Source organism: Mirounga angustirostris, unplaced genomic scaffold (genome assembly GCF_029215605.1).
Source record: "Mirounga angustirostris isolate CCGP_5_RB_7025 unplaced genomic scaffold, mMirAng1.0.hap1 SCAF_2, whole genome shotgun sequence".
NCBI classification, from domain to species: Eukaryota; Metazoa; Chordata; class Mammalia; order Carnivora; family Phocidae; genus Mirounga; species Mirounga angustirostris.
Genome location: NW_026991710.1, coordinates 74,824,661 through 74,847,769, shown reverse-complemented (window position 1 = coordinate 74,847,769; position 23,109 = coordinate 74,824,661). Strand labels below are relative to the sequence as shown.

Genomic DNA, 23,109 nt, shown 5'->3' with positions numbered 1-23,109 from the left:
GATTCCACTACCAGATACCTATCCAAGGAAAACAAAAACACTAATTTGAAAAGATATATGCACCCTTATGTTCACTGGAGCATTATTTACAATAGGCAAGATATGGATACATCAGCATCCATTGTTAGATGGATGAAGAAAATGTGGTGTATATGTACACACACACACACACACACACACACACACACACACACTAGAATACCACTCAACTCTAAAAAAGAATGATATTTTGCCATTTGTGATAACATAGATGAATCCTGAGGGTATTATGCTAAGTGAAATAAGTCAGAAAGAGAAAGACAAATACCTCATGATTTCACTTATGTGTGGAGTTTAAAAAACAAAAAACAAAATCCAGACTAATAGACACAGAGAACAGATTGATGGTTGTCAGGGGTAGGGGTAGAAAATGGGTGAAGGGAATTAAGAAGTAGAAACTTTCAGTTATAAAATAAATAAGTCATGCAGATGTGCAGCATGGGGAATATGGTCAATAACAGTGTATTAACTTTGCAAGGTGACAGATGGTAGCTGGACCTATTACGGTGACTATCTCCTAATGTGTACAAATGTCAAATCACTATATTGTATACCTGAAACTAATATAATATTGTATGCCAATTATACCTCAATAAAAAAATAGACTATAAAAAAAAGTACAACTTTAAATACCACAATATTTAGAAAAATCTATCTAATATTTTCCTTCTACATAATGGTTAGAATATGAATAGGTTCTGATATATATGTAATATTTATTAGCCATTAATACAATATTTTATTTTTTTAATCATTTTTCACCAGTGAACAATATTGGACAACTAAAGTAATGAAGTATTAAGGATATGTAAACATGTAAGAGTTTTATTTCAACATACTATAAAATTTTACTAGTTGTATTGTCTTGGACAATTTATATAACCCCTCTGTGCCACAGTTTCATCCTCTAGGAATAATGTAAGAATCTACTACATTGAGTTGTGATAATTAAATAATAAAATATTTGCAAAACTTTTTGAATAATAGCTTATCTTTAATATAAATCTTATCTTTAAGTTTTTAAAACTTAAAATTAAAAAAAATTATCAGCACATCAAATCACTGTGCAGTGCTGAAATGCCCTAATAGTAATAGTTAGGCTATCACTCACTCATATGTATTCAACAATACAAAGCAAAAGTTCCTTAAACTTAATCTTATATTTCCAATATCATTATAAGATTTCTGGAACAAATATGTTCTTTTTAAAATGTCTTTTATATGTCCTACAGTGGGCAATATAATGCTGGTAAAGCAAATGTTTAATGAATTCCTATTGAAACGTACATTTTTATATATTTGAAAATTAACAGTGGGTCTTACTCTACTCTTATTTTTCTAAAAATGATATACCTCTAATCAATCACTAAATGAGATGCCTTAGTATATTTTATTAAAGAAAATACTTTAATAACATTATACAAAAGTATTAAATGCAATTAATAAAACATAAAGCCATATCTTTATTGAGAAAATTCAAAGATGGAATTGTTAAATTATCACTGAGTTTCTAGTGATAAAATATATTTTATGAATATATAAAATATATTCATTATTTTTCACCTTTATTGAGGTATAGTTAACACACAACAATTTTACATATTTAATATATACATTATGAAGGAATTGAACATATGCGTATACTCATAATACCATCACCACAATGAAGACAGTAAATATACCTATCACCACCAAAATATTTCTGGGTCCACTTTTTTGTTCTTATGCATAAGAACCCTTAACATGAGATACACCCTCCTAACAAGACTTTAAATGTACAGTAACATACTGTTCATTTATTTTTGATGAGTACACATAATATTAACAGCCAGAACTTGAAATAGCTATTTGTGAAACAGCTTTGAAAAGTAAGGTAAGATTTTCCAAAGATTAAAAAGTACCAATATTAAAAATATATATGTGTGTGGCACTTTCACTTCCAGCCAAGATAAGTCACAGGGACCATATTTAACAATACAGTAAAACAACTAGAAACTATACAAAATATATGAAAAAACAGTCTTAAATTTTTTGACATCAGGATATAAAGGACAGTGATACCTGGGGGACAAGAAACAAACAAGGTGAGCCCAACAACTGTCATAGCTTACAACCTAAAGAACACTTCTAGACCATGGTAAAGGACAAAAGACTGGACAGTCCAGCATACCCCCAAGTGACTCCTCCTTATGTACTCAGCAGAGTACTCATTAGTGTATGTGTGTGAGTACAGTATCTATGAAGCTGGAGACAGAAACACATGAAAGTTGTAGACATATCATTTACTAAGGTTTACTTAAGGCTGAGGCTATTGGCTATCTTAATACCAAAATGGAAAACCTCATAATAGGGCATTAACTACTTAGAAGAGTTTGCAAAAGAAGAGTAAACTTGAAAAAAGTGGCATTAGAAACTACTAAAAATGAAATACATAGAGAAAAAAAATAACTGAAAAAAATAGAGCATTAGCAACTCATAGGAAAACCAAGAAATCTATACTTATATAGTTGGAATCCACAAAGAAGGGAGGAGCAGTGCTGCCTGTTCCTGGCGTTTGAGGTGTTGGTGGGCAGGCATCAAGGATCAGGTAATTCAGTTCATTGAACCAAGGTGGCAGGTTGTGAAGGACTGAATTCAGCTGGTTAGTAGATGTACTAAACCTGATATAAAAGAATTTCAGCAGACTGCCATGGCAACAGCAATAGGAGGTGCTATAATGGGATTCATTGGCTTTTTTTGTGAAGTTGATCTATATCCCTATTAATAACATCATTGTTGGTGGCTGAATATTTTTTAGAAGTTTTTCATCTTGGGAATTAGTGAACAAGTGAGTATTGGAAAAGTTCATGGAGTAAAAATTTGCCTATGTATTTTGTGTTTTTCTTTCTTTGTTTTCTTTCAAGATGTTTCATATTTCTAAATTAAAATAATTTCAAAATAAAAAAAGAAGACAGGAGCAGAAAAATATAATGGTTCATTTTTTCCCAAATTTGATAAAAACTATAAACCCATGGATTCAAAAAACTTAACAAACCTCAAGTTCAAGAGATATGCAAAGAATCAGACCAAGGCACATCATAATCAAATTGCTAAAAACCAAGGAAAAGGAGAACATCTTAAAAACAAAGGGAAGAAAGATAAACATTGTATACAGAGGAACAAAGATAAAGAACAAGCTGATTTATCATCAGAAACAATGCAAGCCAGAAGACAATGGATCAACATTTTTAAAGTACTGAAAAAGAAACTGTCAACTAATGATTTTTTTACCCAGTAAAAATAATTCAAAAATAAAACTAAAATCAAGACATTATATGCAAAAGATTTAAAAATTAATCACCAGGCAGACCTCCAGGTATAAAGAGAATGATCCAAATATAAGTATGGACTAGCACAAGTGAAGGAAGAGCCTTAGGAATGAAAAATATGTGGATAAATATAACATATATTTCATATTAAAGGTCTTTATAACACAATTGACTAAAGAGAAAAATAATGATGTAGTGTGGGGTTTTAACATAACCAGAAGTAAAATATATGGCAACAATAACACACAGGCCATGAAAGAAGAAATGGGGGAACAATGATATCAGATTTCTATACTATTTTAAAGAGCTGTAATATCACTTGAAGGCTAACTTTGATAAGTTAAATATGAATACTATTAAATCCTAAAGCAACCTCTAAAATAATACAATAAAGTCAATAAATAAGTCAACCAAAAGGCAACAAAGAATCAAAACAAATGCTCAATTAATCCAAAAGGAAGCAAAACAAGAAAACAAACAGAAAAGAAATAGCAGGATGGTAGATTTAAATTCAATCATATCAAAACCACTTTAAATACAAATGATGTTAACCAAATTAAAAGACAGAAACATTTAGATCGGATTAAGATTTTTATTTTTTATTTTTTTAAAGATTTTATTTATTTATTTGTCAGAGAGAGAGTGCACAAGCAGGGGGAGCTGCAGGCAGTGGGAGAAACAGGCTTCCTGCTGAGCAAGGAGCCTGATGCCAGGCTGGATCCCAGGACCATGAGGATCATGACCTGAGCTGAAGGCAGATGCTTCACCAACTGAGCCATCCAAGCACCCTGGATTAAGAGTTTTAAAAAGCAACATCCAATTATATGCTGCTTATAAGACATATACTTTAAACACAAAAATACAAATATGTTATAATAAAAGAATGCAAAACAAGATACTGTGCTTGTGCTAATCAAAGCAAAACTGGATTGACTATATTAATATCAGGCAAAGTAAATTTCTGAACAAAGAATATTACCTTTCCTGAACAAATTATTATTACCAGATATAGAGAAGACCACCTCACAGTGATTAAAGGGGGCAAAGCAGGAGAACAAAAAATTGTAAATATTTAGCAACAGATCTGCAAAAACACATACAACAAAACCAGACTGGACTTCAAAGAGAAGACGACAATTCTACAATTATAGAAAGAAATCTCAACACCTCTCTCACAATAATTGATGGAACATACATACAGGAATTCAATAAAGATGTAAAAGACTTGAACATCACTGTTACCCAAACTGACACATCAACAAACAACAGCACAACACACATTCCTGTCAAGTTAATACAGAATCTTTACCATGACAGACCAATTCTAGGTTAAAATTCTGAGGAACCTAGAAATAAAAGGAAAATGCCTGAACCTGAAAACACCATGTATGAAAAATCTACAGCTAATATTATACTTAATGGTGATGACTGTTAAGATCAGGAACATGTCTGGGACACCTGGGTGGCTCAGTCGGTTAAGCGTCTGCCTTCGGCTCAGGTCATGATCCCAGGGTCCTGGGATCGAGTCCCGCATCAGGCTCCTTGCTCAGAGGGGAGCCTGCTTCTCCCTCTGCCTGTTGCTCTCCCTGCTTGTGTGCTCTCTCTCTCTTGCTCACTCTCTCTCTCAAATAAATAAATAAAATCTTTAAAAAAAAAAAAAGATCATGAACATGTCAAGAACGTTCACTCTCATCACTTCCACTCAACATTGTCCTAGAGATATTAGCTGATCCAATAAACCAGAAAAAATGTCATCCAATATTGAAGAAATAAAATTTGATTTACCAGTAGATATGATTATCATCTATGAAGAAAATCCAACAGAATCTACACAAAAGCCACTAAAACTAAAAAGTTTTTGCAAGGTTTCAGGATACAAGGTTGAACAGATCAAAGAGATAAACTGATCAACATCATTAGTCATTAGAGAAATGCAAATTAAAACCACAACGAGACACTACTATGCACATGTTTCAATGTATAAAATATTTTATTTAATGACACATAAAGCATTGCTGAAGATGTAGAACAATTGGGACTCTCATATACTACCAGTGAGTGAGTAAAATGGTATAACTATTTTAGAAAACAAATTGGCAGTTTTTTAAAAGTTAAACATATATTTATTATATATGAACCAGCTGTTCCACTTCTAAGTCTTTACCCAGAATTTATAAAAGCATATATCCATACAAAGACTTGAATAATAATGGTCATAGAGGCTTAATTTCTAATAATTAAAAACTAGAAACAATCCAAATGCCCAGCAATTTATGAATAGGTTAAAAAAAAAAAGTTTGTATATTCATATGATGGAATACTACTCAGCAATAAAAAAAACAATGAACTACTGATAAACCCTGAAATATAGATGCCATAATATTATGGCTGAGTTAAAGAAGCAAGACCAAAATGGAATATATAGTGTATGATTCCATATATAGAAGTCTAGAAAATGCAAACTAATGTAGTGACAAGATAATCAACATTTGCCTGGGGCTGGAGTTTGCAAACAGGAAATGTGGGAGGGAGGAACTACAAAGAAGCAAATGAGAATTGATGTGGGGGAGATAATCATTATCTTGATGGTTATTATGGTTCATACATACAACAAATGTACAAATCGTACAATTTAAATATGTACAGTTTACTGTATGTCATGTATATCATGATAAAGCTGTTAAAATGCACATGTAAGTTATTTTGACTGATTCTGTTGGTCATTTATGACTGTTGCAAAAATCTTACCCGTTAGAGTTAAAAAAAAAATCCACCTGACACCTAAAAAAAAAAAAAAAAACCCACAAATGTTACAACTATCTTCATATTATGCAGCATGGCATGGAAGAAAGCAGAGCAGGTAAAAACACAAGAGATCTGTGTTCTAGTTCTGGTTTTGTAATGACTGGCTCACTGACTACAGTTAAATCACTGAACCATTCAAGCCTTCAGTGAAAGGGCTGTACAAGATCATTGGTCCTCAGCCTTGTCTGGATTTATGGAACATTTTGGAGTATTGGTTTTTAGTACTGGGCAACTGGAGGAATTAAAGAATCACCAACAAAATTCTTTGTAGATCAACAATAATTAAAGCACAATCCTTTCTTATTCCAATACCACACAGTAATTTTTAAACAATCTACATTGAACATTCCATTTCCTTGCCTTTCTACTGTGTCATTTTGCCCTTATATTGCTCTGTTATATACACAAATGGTGAAGTTCTCATATGTTCCAGGAAATATGTTTTCTTTCCTTGAAACTGTCTTGACCTTACCATTGCATTTTGCTATTTACTGCCAGGATTTGTGCCCAATGCAACAACATACTACACATCTACTTAAAAGATGTTCTAGGAATACTGTACATGGAGAGTATTAATTAACAAAATTGAAGTATATGTTTCTCAAAATTGAACAGTATTCCAGTGAAGCAGTGAATACCACTGATTTACATAATCTGAAAGGTCTGTTTCAGATCACTATTTTAAATCTGTAAAACTTGAAAAATCTTATTGATCATTCTTGTTTGATGCTTTAGAGATAATGTCTATATGCTATGAGTCACAGCTAACACACAATAAGTGTAAATTCTGCTCACCTATGAGACACTAGTAGTTTCGTAATTCTGAACTATCTTAGCCAATTTTTGCTTAAAGACCCTTTTTCTCTTTCTAATACATTTCAGTTTGGTATAAGACTTTATTCCGTGGTTAGGCTGTGGCAAACCTCTAAGAATTCCAGCCAATTCTTTATACTTAGAAAGACTGCATAAATAATAGTCCCTATTAAAGAGGGATGAGGGCTTCCTTTGACAATACTGAAATCAATTTGTCTCTCTCTTTTTCAAAAACGAATAAGGGTTGCATTACTTTAAAGCTTAATTATTGGTATTATTTTTAAAAACCAAATGGTATTATTTTTTAAGTCAAAATATTGAATTACTCTTGGGCCACATTTGAGGAGTTATTTTTCTACTGGAGGTTAAAGTTAAAGCGAAAATATTTGCCTCCCTCTCCCTATCTTTTTGGAAGTTTTATTTGGAAGTTTTCATTTTTAAGCTGATAAAGAAGAGAGAAATTTAGTATTCAGGGAAAATTGTCTCCTAAACTCAAGGTCCACATCCAATTATAACTTAGGATACTTAGAGCCTTTAGAAATGCCAATAACCTTATTTGGGTTAAAATATTTGGCACTTGTGTTTATAAAAGGCTTCTAAGCAAAATTTTAATATATCTATGACATTATCTCTGCTTTCAGTAAGTTTGGAATATATTATGAACTAAATATTTTGTGTATATATAATGTTATCTCCTAGACTATAATGAAACCAGTGTCTCTTTAATTTATTAATATAACTGCATTTTCAAATTTTATTCTTATTAAAGTAATTTTAGCCCTTATTATTGTGAAAATACTTCAGAGAGCAATGAACTCTTCTCTATGACTAAGCCTTCCTAGGTTTGCTTTATTGCCACCAAACATCTCTCATTAACTCTTATTTTTAATCATGCCTTCAAAAAAATAAAAATTAAGGGGACCTCAAAGCTGATGGATTTGGAATTACTCTCTAAGATTTTGTATTTTTGTTGTGGTTTTGGTTTTCATTTCTTTTGTTTGGTTTTGCTGTTTGCGTGTGCCTTTTTCCTGTAACTCTTCTCCTGACCCAGTATCAATTTGTCCAATCCCCTTCTCACTGGGTTGTCCCAATACTGGAAGTGGATGCTATAACAAAAAACAAGCCTTTCATTCTCTTACAACTGTTTTTGGAAATAGAATGTAAAATAACTGGAAACTAAAGAAAATATTTTCCAAGGAATAAGTCTCCTTGGTTAGGAATTCTCCCAATTGGTTAATATATAACCAAATATTTTGGGTAAGTGGAGCTTCTAAAGTACATTAGGTAGTGGACATGGGCTTTGATAGAACTAGGATCCAGTCCAAGTTCTTCAACTACTAGCTGATTGACTTCAGTAGTCGTTTCATTTCGCTAAATTTTAATGTTCTGACCTCAAAACTTGAGCAAATTATAACTATTCAAGGTGGTTATTGAAAACTTATTATTACCCAATGATGAAAGCCTTTAAATGATAACTGCTATATAATAAACACTCAATAAATGTTAAATAACAATATTTTTGTATCTAGCTCCAGAACATGGTAACAATGCTTGTAGTATATAACTATATTTTAGTTTGTATTGGGTGGATGAATTAACCTATCCTTCTTAGTTTAGATAAAAGCTGACATACCCTGGGTTCATTACAATCTCTATGATCTACATATATTACTGATAATCTAGTTCTTCTTTGGGTCAAATTTTCATATACTCATAGGTAAGTTTACATTTCTCATCATTCATGCAGCTTTAATATGATTTTTTTACATCACCCATTTCCAAGACATACTAATTAAGCTCTTAGATTACTTCTAAAAACTCAGTTATACAAGATGAAAAAAATCGGGGCCAGTTTAAGCCTAGTTTCATAGATATTAACAATTTAGAGAATGTAGAATACATTTTAAAAGCTAAATGGTCTAATTGGTTTAACAGAAAAATAAGCTTAACATAAAAAAGAGGGTTGGGGGACACCTGGATGGCTCAGTCAGTTAAGCATCTGCCTTCAGCTCAGGTCATGATCCCAGAGTCCTGGGATCAAGTCCCACATCTGGCTCCTTGCTCAGCAGGGAGCCTGCTTGTCCCTCTCCCTCTGTCTGCCACTCCCCCCGCTTGTGCTCTCTCTCTGACAAATAAATACATTAATTAAAAAAAAAAAGAGGGTTGGAAGAAGGAGCAAAATATAGAAAAAAAATTAATAGAAGGAAGAATCTGAAAAATAAAGAAAAAAGTGCAAGACTCATTTTTAAAAAGAAAAATAAGTGTAAATCCACACAAAAATCCTGAAAAGCAATGAAAATAAAAGTGATAAAAATAATACAAAAGGATTTTGTGAGGGTGTCAACCTCTGCCTGTACAGGATCTTTCTTTTTGTCCATATTGTCTATTGCCTAAGAGAGGTAAAGTAGTAAAATTTGTAATTTTGGTTATTACCCCATTTATAACTCAAGATTTATGCAAATGTGTTAGATGGTTTTCACATTAGTGGAAATGGGTAGAAAACTGAACTGATCTTGGTATTAACATCTCACAATCTCATTATTCTATTGGCACCTAATTTAATACCAAGACTAAACAGAAGGACATGTCAAACAAGGTTTCCAAACAAACAAGATTATGATGCTTTATGAACTGCAAACAAATACCTAATTAGATACTTTTAAAAGGAAAGATCCAACTAGAGGAATGTAAGCTCTTCCTCAATGAAGATTTTGATGAAACTCCAAAGAAAATTGCCCCATCATTCACATCCCTAGGAGTTTTTTATTTGCTGCTGGTAAATTATAACTCTATGTAAATAATTTTTTAACATTATTTCCATAATAACAATGAGCAAACAAATCAAGCAATCTGGTAAAATGATACCTTATGGCAGCAGTATGGCATTTTCTTGTTTGGCATATATGTAATCCCATCTCAAAAAACACACTTTAATGAATTAAAATATTGTTATTAATTAAATAATGTCTTCTTGAATTTGTATGTGTTCTCTCTGCCTAAAATTTCCTTCACCTCCCTCTCCACTCCTTTTTTGACAAATAGTCCTACTTATCCCTCAACATTCTGCCCAGGAGAGTTTACTTTTTTAAGTACTTGCTTTAGCTTCCTATGAGAATAGGCACTTTTCTATACAATTGCTCTATTTTATATATGCTCCTATTTTTAAAAAAATCAATCCTTTTTACTATTTATGTGTTTACATTTCTAGCTCCTCTATAAGACTGTAAACTCCTTGAGATCAATGAACTTGTCTTCTTCATTTTTGATTCCTTGGAGCTTGACACACACTATCAAATGGTAGTTGATCTGAAGATAATATGCTGGATTTACACACTGCCTTTTTTTTTTTAAGGTGTTCTGACACTCTTAAAATTTATATACAGTGACAGTGCTAGTAGGCATTATATTGTTTTGTCATCAGAAGAAAATAGTTAAATATATTGTCTTAATTCATCTAGACTGTGCTAAAGTACATAGAACAACAAGTTAATATACCTACTAAAACCTTTCTGGTATGAAGGGCTACAGCTTTATGTCTAACATTAAAGAGAACAGTCTTTCTTCCTCTTAACTGAACTGAGATGAGCCTCTGTTTGAAATGGGGTTAGGACAGGGAAGAGAATGTAGTAAAAACCCTCTTAGCATAAAGAGGGAGTAAGGTGTTGCTAACATAAAGGGCATAATTAAAGCAGTTTCAACCAGAGCTATGCTATTTCCACTCTTTCTCATTCCTTTGGTTCTTGCTACAACAGCCCTAATTCTTAACTTCTTCATTATAGACAGATTATAGACTATATGATAGAATAGGAAGGAATGATAGAGATGAGAGGAAGATCATATGCTCCACAACTTAGGAAAGGATATTTTATGAATGTTCGAGAATGGGGTGAGGAATGGTCACTGAAAGTGACATCATATAAATGGTGGGGGTGGGGCAAGGGAAGCAGCATTTAAATGGAAGAGAAGCTGAAGAAAGTAGCAACTGGGTTAAAAAAAAAAAGAAACAAAAAGAAACAAATAGAGGTAGTAAGGTAAGACTCTAAGATGGAGACTGGGACCAGTAGAATCATCAGACCTCAATGAATCTAACATCTAGTATCCCACTTCTCATTATGGAAGGAAGATAGACAAGAAAGAGTTAAATTCCTCTTAAAATTAACAATAGGAGGCTTAAGTCCTAGTATTCCTGACTTTTTAATATAAAGTTCTTTAAACAAAAAGAAGCTGTGTGAGAACAGGTATAAGAAGAAGAAAAATCAATATAGAAGTGAATAAATGAAGAGTGACCTTCAGCTCATTTTTGTAAATCACTATTGACAATTTCAGTGAAGTGGATTTGATAACTCAGGTTTGAATACACATTTGTCCAAGTCCCTAATTTCTATTGATCTTAGAGTTAAGACTCACTGTTGTTAAACTTACCACAGACTTTTTTTTTTTTTAAAGATTTTATTTATTTATTTGACAGAGAGAGAGACAGTGAGAGAGGGAACACAAGTAGGGGGGGAGTGGGAGAGGGAAAAGAAGGCTTCCCGCCAAGCAGGGAGCCTGATGTGGGGCTCGATCCCAGGACCCTGGAATCATGACCTGACCCGAAGGCAGACGCTTAAGGACTGAGCCACCCAGGCACCCCCAGACTTTTTTTTTGCTTTATTTTCCAAAAGATACATATGAATGATTAAAAATAATACCTAATTAAGTTAAATTATTCTCATAAATACTGTGGTTCAAAAGTTTCAGACAAAACTCTGTGGCGGTAAAATTTATTCTGTATACATAAATTCAGTGAGATGGATCTGTGTACTTAAGTATACATCAATATCCCAAGTGAGGGTTTCTACAGGAAGAGTGAGTTTACAATTTAATGGCGTAGAAAAAATACAAATGATTTTACAAGCAAGAATCTTGAAAGAAAATTCTAAGTGGATGAGGGCAAAAACCTCAGTTTGAGAGAATAATTTACAACATCTAGATTGACAATAGTTTCTGACCTTGAATTCCGAAAACAGAATTAGGAAATGAAACACTATCAGTTTTAAATGAGAACTTTACAGTAACTAGTTACTACATTTTAGAATCATTGACTTTCACAGTAAAGGCATATGTAATCAAGATCATTTAATAAGAGCCTTGAAAAATTAATAGAAATATTATAGTTATTTTTATAAACAATATATTATGATTTATTTTATAATGCTACAAATTTATTTCTATCTCTTATATAAACATGGATTTACATAAAAATTGAAATTTAAATCTGTCCAAATTTGAACCAGAGAAAATTGTGTCCCTTATAATAAAGGTGCATCTATTTATTCTGATCTTTATGCGTCTCAACAGAAATGAGAGCTTTGTCAGACATCTCAATACACTTACGTAGCCATACGTATCTGCAGAACAGGTCTCACTGGCTTCATCTTTGGTCTGTGAGACCTTCAGTGATACATCAAGAATGACTTAAGAGTGTTCTATGAAGAAGTATTCACATATTTTACATTTTTTTAAGCAAGATAATTTAATTATTTAACTCAAAGTATAAGAAAATAACTATTTTAGGAATATATCTTGGTCAGGGAAGACCTTAAATTAAAAACTATAGAATATCATCTCCCTAAGTAGCAAGCCACTTCCCTATCCTTAACCAATTCTCTTTCTTGAGTTTTCAGAAAATAACAACAAAAATATTTTGGTGTTGAATGGTGACCTTCAGCACAAATTGAAAACCTTAATTTTATTCTTAAGCAAAAATATATATTTGCTTCCAGCTAAGGGTTGTTAGAAAAAAATCAACAGCCACACAAAGACCCTTTTTAATTTATGATATTTTTAAACAATGACAGAGTGAAACAAAGTTGACTTGTTCCCACTATATCTATCCCAAATAGCAAACACTGTGATAGGAAAGGTCAAGAATCCTGCTTGAGTATAGTAGTACAATTAAAGTTAAAGCTTTCTCCTTGCCAGATTGTGATGGGTAGACAATTGCAGTGTTCAAAATCAACCATAATACACTTTTAATTTAGTGATGTGAGTATTGTGAGTTGTAATTATAAACTGCTATTTATTGACCTTCACAGAGGGAAAACAAAAATTCATTTGCTCTGTTTTTCAAACCCCTGGCCAGGAGCCCTAAACGAATTATGTGTTCATAAAGTAAAGTACTATGTTCTCGAGTAATGCTTATTACTACATGAATACATAAATCATTTCTATATTTTGTAATGCCCTAAATAATAGGGCATTTAATCTGTACAGAGATTCCCACAATATACAAAAATTTCAGCTACAGAAGGTACAACATAAAATCTCAGTGGTATGGTTAAAAAAAACACAGAGTTGAATAACACACTTCTAAGCTGATGAACCTTTTCCTTGGGAAGAATACCTACAAACTCCCTGCTAATTTAGCATGAGATGTGCTCCCTTTGGAAAATAATCACTGTGTCAAATCTGCTTTAATGTATTAAAAATATGAAATGAAAATTAACTACCCCATCTATACAGGTGACCATAAGCAAAATTTAAACAACACTCAAAATAAAATAAAACAAACCTATGGAATGGGAGAAGATATTTGCAAATGACATATCAAATAAAGGGCTAGTATCCAAAATCTATAAAGAACTTATCCAACTCAACACCCAAAAAACAAATAATCCGGTCAAGAAATGGGCAGAAGACATAAACAGACACTTCTCCAAAGAAGACATACAAATGCCCAAGAGACACATGAAAAAATGCTCCACATCATTTGTCATCAAGGAAATACAAATCAAAACCACAATGAGATACCACCTTACACCAGTTAGAATGGCTGAAATTAACAAGATAGGGAACAACAAATATTGCTGAGAATGTGGAGAAAGGGGAACCCTCTTACACTGTTGGTGGGAATGCAAGCTGGTACAGCCACTCTGGAAAACATCATGGAAGTTCCTCAAAAAGTTGAAAATAGAGCTACCCTTTGACTCAGCAATTGCACTACTGGGTATTTACCCCACAGATACAAATGTAGTGAAAAGAAGGGGCACCTGTACTGTTCATAGCGGCAATGTCCACAATAGCAGCAATGTTCATAGCAGCAGTGTCCACAAGAGTCAAACTGTGGAAGGAGCCGAGATGTCCTTCAACAGATGAATGGGTAAAGAAGATAGGGTTCCTATATACAATGGAATATTACTCAGCCATCAGAAAGGATGAATACCTACCATTTACATAGAACTGACGGATACTATGCTAAGCAAAATAAGTCAATCAGAGAAAGACAATTATCATATGGTTTCACTCATAAGTGGAATATAAGAAATAGTACAGAGAATCATAGGGGAAGGGAGGGAAAACTGAATGGGAAGAAATCAGAGAGGGAGATAAACTATGAGAGACTCTTGACTCCAGGAAACAAACTGAGGGTTGCTAGAGGGGAGGTGGGTGGGGGGATGAGGTAACAGGGTGATAGGCATTAAGGAGGGCACGTGATGTGATGAAAAGTGGGTGCTACTTGCAACTAATGAATCATTGAACACTACACCAAAAATTAATGATGTACTATATGCTAGCTAATTGAATTTAAATTAAAAAAAATAAAAGCCACCACACACAATCATTCAAAGCTTCCTTGGGATTAAATACTAGATATAATCAGATACATATGTAAAGTACCTAGAGAAGAGACTAAGACTTAGTTGGGGTTTGATATAATTGGATTTAAATTTTAAATTTATCAATATGAAAAACAAAAATAACTTCAAAAGCTTCCTGTAGAAAGTGTATGTCAGAGATAAGGAAGGAAATAAAAGTGTAATTTTAGGTTTTATGGCTTTCTATACTGGAAGAGTATTTGATTTCTTAGGAAAAAGACATATGGAGGGTATTTGTGATCATTCCTCATTTTATATTTCTTGGAGCTTTGGGCTAGAAAAGATGACAAATACACCTGATTAAATGTTTTACTTTAAAACATCTGCTTTATTACGTTAGAAAACATGTAAACTAACATGATGGATATTTAACATAGTATACTCCTTGGCTGAGTTCTGTAGGAAGTTCCACATGCTCAAACTCTACTTTTACCTCCATATCTGTAAGGTAGAAGAAAGTAGGTCTAATGCTTCAGTGTGTAAGTACATGTAATTTTCTGGGAAAACTAGTGTAGATTTCAAGACTTGCATCATATAATTTTTCTAAAATATTAAGAAAATATTTTAAAGGACTCAAACATTTTTTAAAAGCTTAAAAATTGATGAGCACCTTAAAATCTCACTATTGAATGAGATATGTGAAGAACACTCATTAAAATATTATTTTTACAAAGACATGCACAAAGAATATTCAGTAAAACTGTGTAAATTGTATTAGAACAAACTATAAATATGGTATATAAATATGTATATAAAACATAGATCCACAAGATAGTAAAATACTTGTATCTTTGAAAAGTAAAAAAGTAAATGTTCTATTTCAATGAAAGTGCATAAACCAAACTTATGTACACAATGATGGCAAACATCAAAAAATATTAACTGAAAAAAGTAAGTTATATAAATACCAAGTAGGCTCTATCACACATATAAAATTTTTAAATGTAAAATAATAGATAAATATTTATGATAAATACATATATGGTAAAATAGGTATGAGGAATAAAGGAGGAAAATGGATCAGGGAGGTGTGTATATTGAGCTTCAAAAGTTTCTTAATGTAATATTCTTTTTTAGAATAGGAGATCCAATATATTAAACTCTTGATAACAAAAAAATTGGCTGCCTGATGTGCACTTTTTTCCTAGATTATTCTCTCTCCTTTTTTTTAATATCATATATTTTTAAAAAGAACAAAATAGGGGCATCTTGGGTGGCTCAGTCAGCTGGACATCTGCCTTTGGCTCAGGTCATGATCTCAGGGTCCTGGGATCGAGCCTCATATTGGGCTCCCTGCTCATCGGGGAGCCTGGTTCTCCCTCTCCCCTGCCCCTGCTCATGCTCTCTCTCACTACCTCTCTCTCCCTCTCTCTCTCTAATAAATAAATAAAATCTTTTTTAAAAAATAACAAAATAATGAGGTTAGTGTACAATTTTACTAGTTCTAGAAAAACTTTCAGGAAATATATTTCAGATTCAAAGAATTCCGAATTTCAAATAAGCCCCACTTATTCTAGGCTTTCAAAGGCCTATGATAATTGTATTTCCACTAGAAGTCAAAACAAGACAAAAGAAAGGAAAAACAGCGACAGTATTTGTAAAATGATTTGGAACTAAACTTAAGAACCTAATAATGATCATAAATAACCATTGTAAGTGTTATATATTACTGAAGTTAATTTTTCTCCATTCCAGATGGATATGTTAGTAGTTCTCAAATTTTGTCACCCATCATAGAGGTCGGGAACTTTTGTACAATATCCAGGCCTGTCGTGCCTCTGGAAGAATATCTGTTCACTCTATTATCTTGACCATACCATATTTGCCTTTTCAACATCTACCATCACTGTATCACATTACATATAAATGGAGTTATTTTCTGCCTTAGGCCAAAATTTTTGTTCAAACTACTATAATATGGTCAGTACCTTCTAGGCCTTAAAGCGTTCAGGGCTCCTCAGAGAAACAGAACCAACAGGAGATATATACATATAGTAAGTAACACACACACACACACACACACACAGGATATGGAGAGAGAGACTGATTGATTGATTGACTTTAAGGAATTGGCTCACTCAATTATAGAAACTTAACAAGTCCAAAACATGCTAGGTAGGCCAGAAAGATGAAAACCAATGGAACAGTTGCAATCTGAGTCCAGAGGTGATATACTGGCAGAATTCCCTCTACTTCACTGAAGATCATTTTTTTCCTATGAAGCCCTTCAACTGATTGGATGGGGTCCACCCACAATATGAAGGATAATTTGCTTTATTCAAAGTTTACTGATTGAAGTGTTAACCTCATCTAAAAACTGCTTTCACAGAAACATCTATAATAATGTTTGACTAAATATCTGAGTATCATGACCTATCTGCATTGACACATAAAATTAACCATCACAAATGAATATATATTTCAGTTAACACAGAATAAAATCTAGGGTAGGCAAGGTGTATATATTCACATTTGGGGGAGGACAAAGCTTAATGTTCAAAGAAAAAAGAATAGAAAGGGAAAAAGACAATATAATAATTAACATGGGTAATCAACCAAAACCTAGAATTCTGGAAAGCAAAATAATAAGACTTTCATATTTCTTTTTTCATGCAGTGGTACTTTTTACTTTGAGGTTGTTTAAGTAAATACTAAAAGTAAATTGTAAGCAGTGTTTAGGGATGGTTTAAACATTAACATTTGGCAATATATTAAGTTATGCTAATATACATTTAAGAGTGCTCATGTCACAATGCATACTTCACTTAGACTTTGACATACATGTATACTAAATTATTTGTAAAAATTATAAAAATTTCCATGTTTATACTTGTGTCATAAAGATCTCTATACTTCTTACAACCTATGGACTTTTATATGCTTTAACTCTTTTTTCATAAAGGTTAAAATTTGGCATATTGTAATATAATTATATGTGAATAAATGATTTAAAAAATAAAAATTGTTTTCAAATATAATGTTTCTTCCTTCAAATAAAGCACCTACTTTAAAATTAATGGTCCTGAAATAAAAAGTGCTTCAGTTTCAAAACAGAAGCTGAAATCACTGGAATTAAAACAAACTTGCATCAGTTTCCTATTATGGTTCTTTAACTGCCAGGTGCATGAAGCATAGGAAGCATATACTTTCTGCTGATACCCGTCAAAGGTATTTTATTCACATTTCTGGCATAACACCTATCACATAGGTTTTTTTCCTTAGATATTTATGACTATCTTCTCCAGTAGATTTTGAACTCTGTGGTCTCTGAATTTCCAAAACACTAGGTACAGACCAAGACACGTAGTATCAAACTCAATATAGGTTTGATAAGGGAATAAAACGAACTAAATGATAATTACATTTACCTGAAACTATCCATGCTCCATAGAGAAGTAAAAATTAATTGAAATTATTGATGTATGAAACATAGAAATCATTCAATCTAGGTAATCTACTGTAAAAGGGATTTTATTACATAATAAAATAGAAGACAAAAGTATAAAAACGGTAGTACTTAGCACACTAGGCCTCTCCTTCTTTCCAGGCAGTTCCTAAAGAGACTGTGAACCACTGTGACTCCTCAGAGAAGTTTAAAAATTACCATTAAAGACTAATCCCCAAACTTTGCAGATAAGGTTTTTGAGGTAGAATCTATTTAGATGAATTGACCAAGGTCACAGATTTAATTCAGTGACTGACCCAGGAGTAGAACTTGGGTCATCTGATTCACTGATTCATCTGTTGTCACCATGCATATCATTGAGACGAATAATTTTGCAAAATTTTGCTTCCCTAAGACTTTATTTGGGGAATAAAATGAACAAAAATTTAAAGATACAAACATTTCACTCTCATGTAAAAATGAAAAGATATGATCATTTTTAGCCAGGAGAACTTTTTGGCATAGTTGAAATATACCAATTATGTTGAAAGGAAAGTACTTCCAGCTATTTCTAACCACGTAGTTCATGCGTGATTTCATCATTTCCCTTTATGTCATCACCTCATAGTGAAAAATAGCTTCATTTATTCTGGGTGTTGAAATTATTTGCAAAAACAATGTTACAAAGACAGAAATATTATTTTTATTTCAAAGCAATAAAAATGTGTAGTAGATAAATTTCTTTAAAGGAGAGGGGGCAAGAGTTCAACACAAACTCCTATATGCCGATTAACACAGGCTCATCCCAATTAAATTTTGGATATACTTTCTTTCACATTCTCTCAATATATATTCTTATACCTTCTCTGAGAAGAAAATGTCATGTTTCCTGAGAAACTCAGGTAAAGATTCACATCAATCTTGAATTTACAAACTACCTGTATGATACTCCTAGCCCAAAGCTGATGCTCAATAAATTATTGTGGAAAAAATTTTAAATGAATAAATAAGTAAATGAATACTAAATTATACTTTTCCTCTGTAATAAGACAGTTCTTCTTCAAGTCAGCTAAATACACAACTTGATTTGTGTATGTGGATGAAGCCTGCATTCTCTTGATGCATTTGAAGGTAATATATTTCCCTTTACATATTTATTTATTCATTCTAGGTATATTTACTATACAAGGCACAGAGCTAAATGACTGAGATATAAACCCCGCCTTCAAGTTCCTTATAATCTAGCAGATAGACATAAATAATGCAATGGAAAATGTGGCAAGTGCTATAAAAAAAGCATAGTTAATGTATCATAGAGAATTCTTTGATGAAGAGAAGACAGGATTAGGGAAGGGCTCATGGAGTTCAAGTCATTTGAACTTGGTTTTAAAAAATAGTCAGAAATTGAGGTGATAAACAGGAGGAAGAGAAAATAAAAACAGGGAGAATAATGTGAACAAGGCTGAAGGTAAAACATAGAATATATACAGACAACAATAAGAGGTTCATGTTGGTTGCAGGGAGTGCGGAAAATAACACTAGAAAGACAGGTTAAAGACAGGCGGATATATTAATGCCTAATAAATAAAGCAGAAGATAACTACTGTAGGATTTTAGGCACAAATCTTGCCTAATGTATCTGTGATTTAAAACAACAATGTGTCTAATTTAGATAAGAGGGAGAAGATATAGGAAACAGGATGACTAGTTAGGGGGTTATCACAACAAGCCATCAAAGAGATAGTGAGAAATAAACTTGTTTTTCTTATTAATGTACAGTACTTTACATATTGCTGTAATTTACATATTGTTCGTTATTCCACACATAAAGTATAACTGTTAATACATGACATAGATCCCAGAAGTGAGACACATATTTGATCCTTTGTTTTATTTTTTTAAAGATTTATTTAATTATTGGGGGGGGGAGCAGAGGGAGAGGGAGAGAGAGAATCCTCAAGCAGACTCCCTGCTAGGGGGATAGCCCAATGTGGGGCTCAATCCAGGACCCTGAGATCGTGACCTGAGCCAAAATCAAGTTGGATGCTTAACTGACTGAGCCACCCAGGTGGCTTCTAGAGCCACACCTCACACATACCTTTTCTTTTTCATTAATGCAAGTGACTTGGAGTTCTCTGACTTTTCTCCGAGTTACAACCTCTACAGTATCTAATGTATTCAGTAGACACCGATATTACACATTTAAATTTAGTGGAAAGAAGAGAAGACCTCTTCATGATCAAACTCCACGAGTCTCTCACAAGATTTTACTTTTAAAATAGATTCCAAAAAACATAAGAAACAACAAAAGTTGGTAATGATGTGGAGAAATAAGAACCACCATACACTGTTAGTGGGAATACAAACTAGTGCAGTCACTGTGGAAGACAGTATGGAGGCTCTTCAAAAAATTAAAAATAGAACTACCCTATGATTTAGTAAATGCACTACTGGTATTTACCCAAAATATAAGAAAACCTGAATTCAAAATGATACGTGCAACCCTATGCTTACTGCAGTATTATTTACAATAGTCAAGATATGGAGGCAACTCAAATGTCCATTCAGATAATTAACATGTGGTAGTGAGATATATATACATAAATATAATGGAATATTATCCAGCCATAAAAAAAGAATGAAAAAAAGAATGAAATCGCCATTTGCAGTAAGATGGATGGATCTACAGACCATAGTACTAAGTGAAATAAGCCAGTCAAAGAAAGACAAGTATCATATGATTTCATTTATATGTGGAATTTAAGAAACAAAACAAAAAAGCAAAGGTGGGGGGAGGTGCAGACAAACCAAGAAACAGACTCTTAACTATAGAGAACAAACTGATGGTTACAGAGTACGTGGGGGCATGGGTGAAATAGGTGAAGGGGATTAAGAGTACACGTATCCTGATGAGCACTGGGTGATATATGGAATTGTTGAATTACTGTATTTTACACCTGAAACTAATATAACATATATGTTAACTACACTGGAATTAAAATTTAAAATAAATAAATAAATAAATAAATAAATAAATAAATAAATAAATAAATAAAATTGATCCAAACTGATATGTAAGACTATTTAAGATTTTTCCTTGTAGAATTGGATGTTAATACCAAATTTCTCATGGGAGTATGATTTCCCGTTCTTATAGAGCTATATATAATATCTTTCCTAAAGGTATTATGGAAAAAATGTAATTCCCAATACATACTGTGTAATATTACATATGTCTCTAATGTGAGTTTATTTTAGATTATTTATAATTTTTCCCTACTCATTTCCAAAAACGCTAGACAGATTTTTTTCTAGGAGAGCTGCCAAAAAGTTCATTGTATTGCTTCCATTGAGAAATACCTTTAGCACTTTACAAAGAAAACTTTTCATTGTAATATAATTTAAGAACTTGGAAAGATGGGAGAAAGTTCTAAATTTCTGATGTGTCATCCACCAACTGATGGTAACTCATCTATACAGTGATCTATCAAATCAGTGATCTATACAAATGATATGATCTTTATAAAACTGCTCATTAAGAATTTTTTTTCTTAATCAGTGATCTATACAAATGATATGATCTTTATAAAACTGCTCATTAAGAATTTTTTTAAAAATGCATAATGTGGCAGCAATTTGTCTTTTGCTAAAAAGAAAAATCTGTGACTTAATCAAGAATATCACAGGCATATTAATATCATAAAATTTACTATTATACTGTGGTATCAAACAGTGACCTAAAGTTTAATAAGTTCCCCACATAAAACAAAATTTACCTTAAGTTTCCTCTTACGGGCTAGATGAGGACACATTTAGAGACCTCCTACCGTTTTCTCCTGTCTTACTTCCCAGGTCATTAGTGCTTGCTTTCAGAGCCCCAGTCACATTGGTCTCTTATTTCCTGAAGCATATGTTCCTCCCTATTTCAGGATATTCCCATATTCTATTCCTTCTGACTGGAACACTCTTCCTCCACTGTATTCCTTGATGCTGTCTCCTCATTCTCCAGATTTCTCCTCTACATCACTCCTTCAAGACACCTCCCCAGGCCCAACTCTAGGCCTAGTACCCCGATTATAGGCTCTCCTGACACCTTGTACTTTTCCTCCCTACATTCTTTCCAGTTGCAATCAAATAATCTGTTCTATAGTGGACTGTTTGAGGGATATAAGAGTATTAGAAAGTAAGTTTGTTGATGAATATAAGAATACTGTAATACAACTTTTGCAAAAGCAGGGAAATGTCTCTGTTTTTCACCTAGCACTTATTAGGTGAAAAGTATTTTGTCTGTAAAACTCAGTGAATCCTTATTGGATAAATGCATTAAAATATTACTCCAAATTATTAAAAAATTAGAGGTATTATTTTTTCTTACACATAAATTCCAGTGCCCTTCAAAGTGATGAGCTCTATTAGGCTTTTTCTAGTTGTTCCACTGACTATAATTGAGAAATAATTTCCCTTAAAATTGTTTTAATTAATTGAGATTAAGTGTAGCACTATAAAAAGTAGCACTAATTTTCATTCCTCAATCATGAAGTTGTAAAATACCAATGGCTAGAAGCACAACAGAATCTCCACCATATAGGAAACATATATATTAGATGACGTTTAGAAGTCAACAATTTAGAAAGGATTTATTTTTTAATACTATAGTTCTGCTTTTTGTGAGTTTTGGGGTAACAGAAAAAAATATGAATAATTGAAAAGTAAGTCAGAGACATTGTAGAAGTGCAGATTTAATGTGAATGTTCCCCATGGTACATAAAACTACAGCATTAATGTGTACATAAGATTCTCATAATATTTTTCAGAGATAAACATAATGGATTTTTAGTTATGCTTATGTTTCATTTTACCAATAAAACTGTATGTATATGGAGAATCAATAGTTAGGTTCTTAAAGTTTGAAAAAATTTATATCAAGAGACCTATAAGGTATTGGCCAAATTTACTATTGTGCTTAATACCCACTTCCACCAATCTAGGTACTCTTCTTTATATTCCTCTCTGTACTAACATGAATAACAGAATTAGGAAATCAAGTGACCACCAAGTGGAAAAAGATACACATGGTATTGTTTTGTCATTGTGTAAGGTATGAAAAAACATTTTTTATGAC

At 32.6% G+C, this 23,109-nt stretch overlaps 1 protein-coding gene and 1 pseudogene across 1 annotated transcript in view; one reads left to right on the top strand and one right to left on the bottom strand.

Moving 5' to 3' along the window:
- The window catches only part of GRID2 (glutamate ionotropic receptor delta type subunit 2), a 1,408,631-nt gene that overhangs the window by 1,240,866 nt on the left and 144,656 nt on the right, over nucleotides 1-23,109 (bottom strand). The window lies entirely within an intron of this gene.
- Nucleotides 478-2,825, top strand: LOC123847712 (protein transport protein Sec61 subunit gamma-like; annotated as a pseudogene).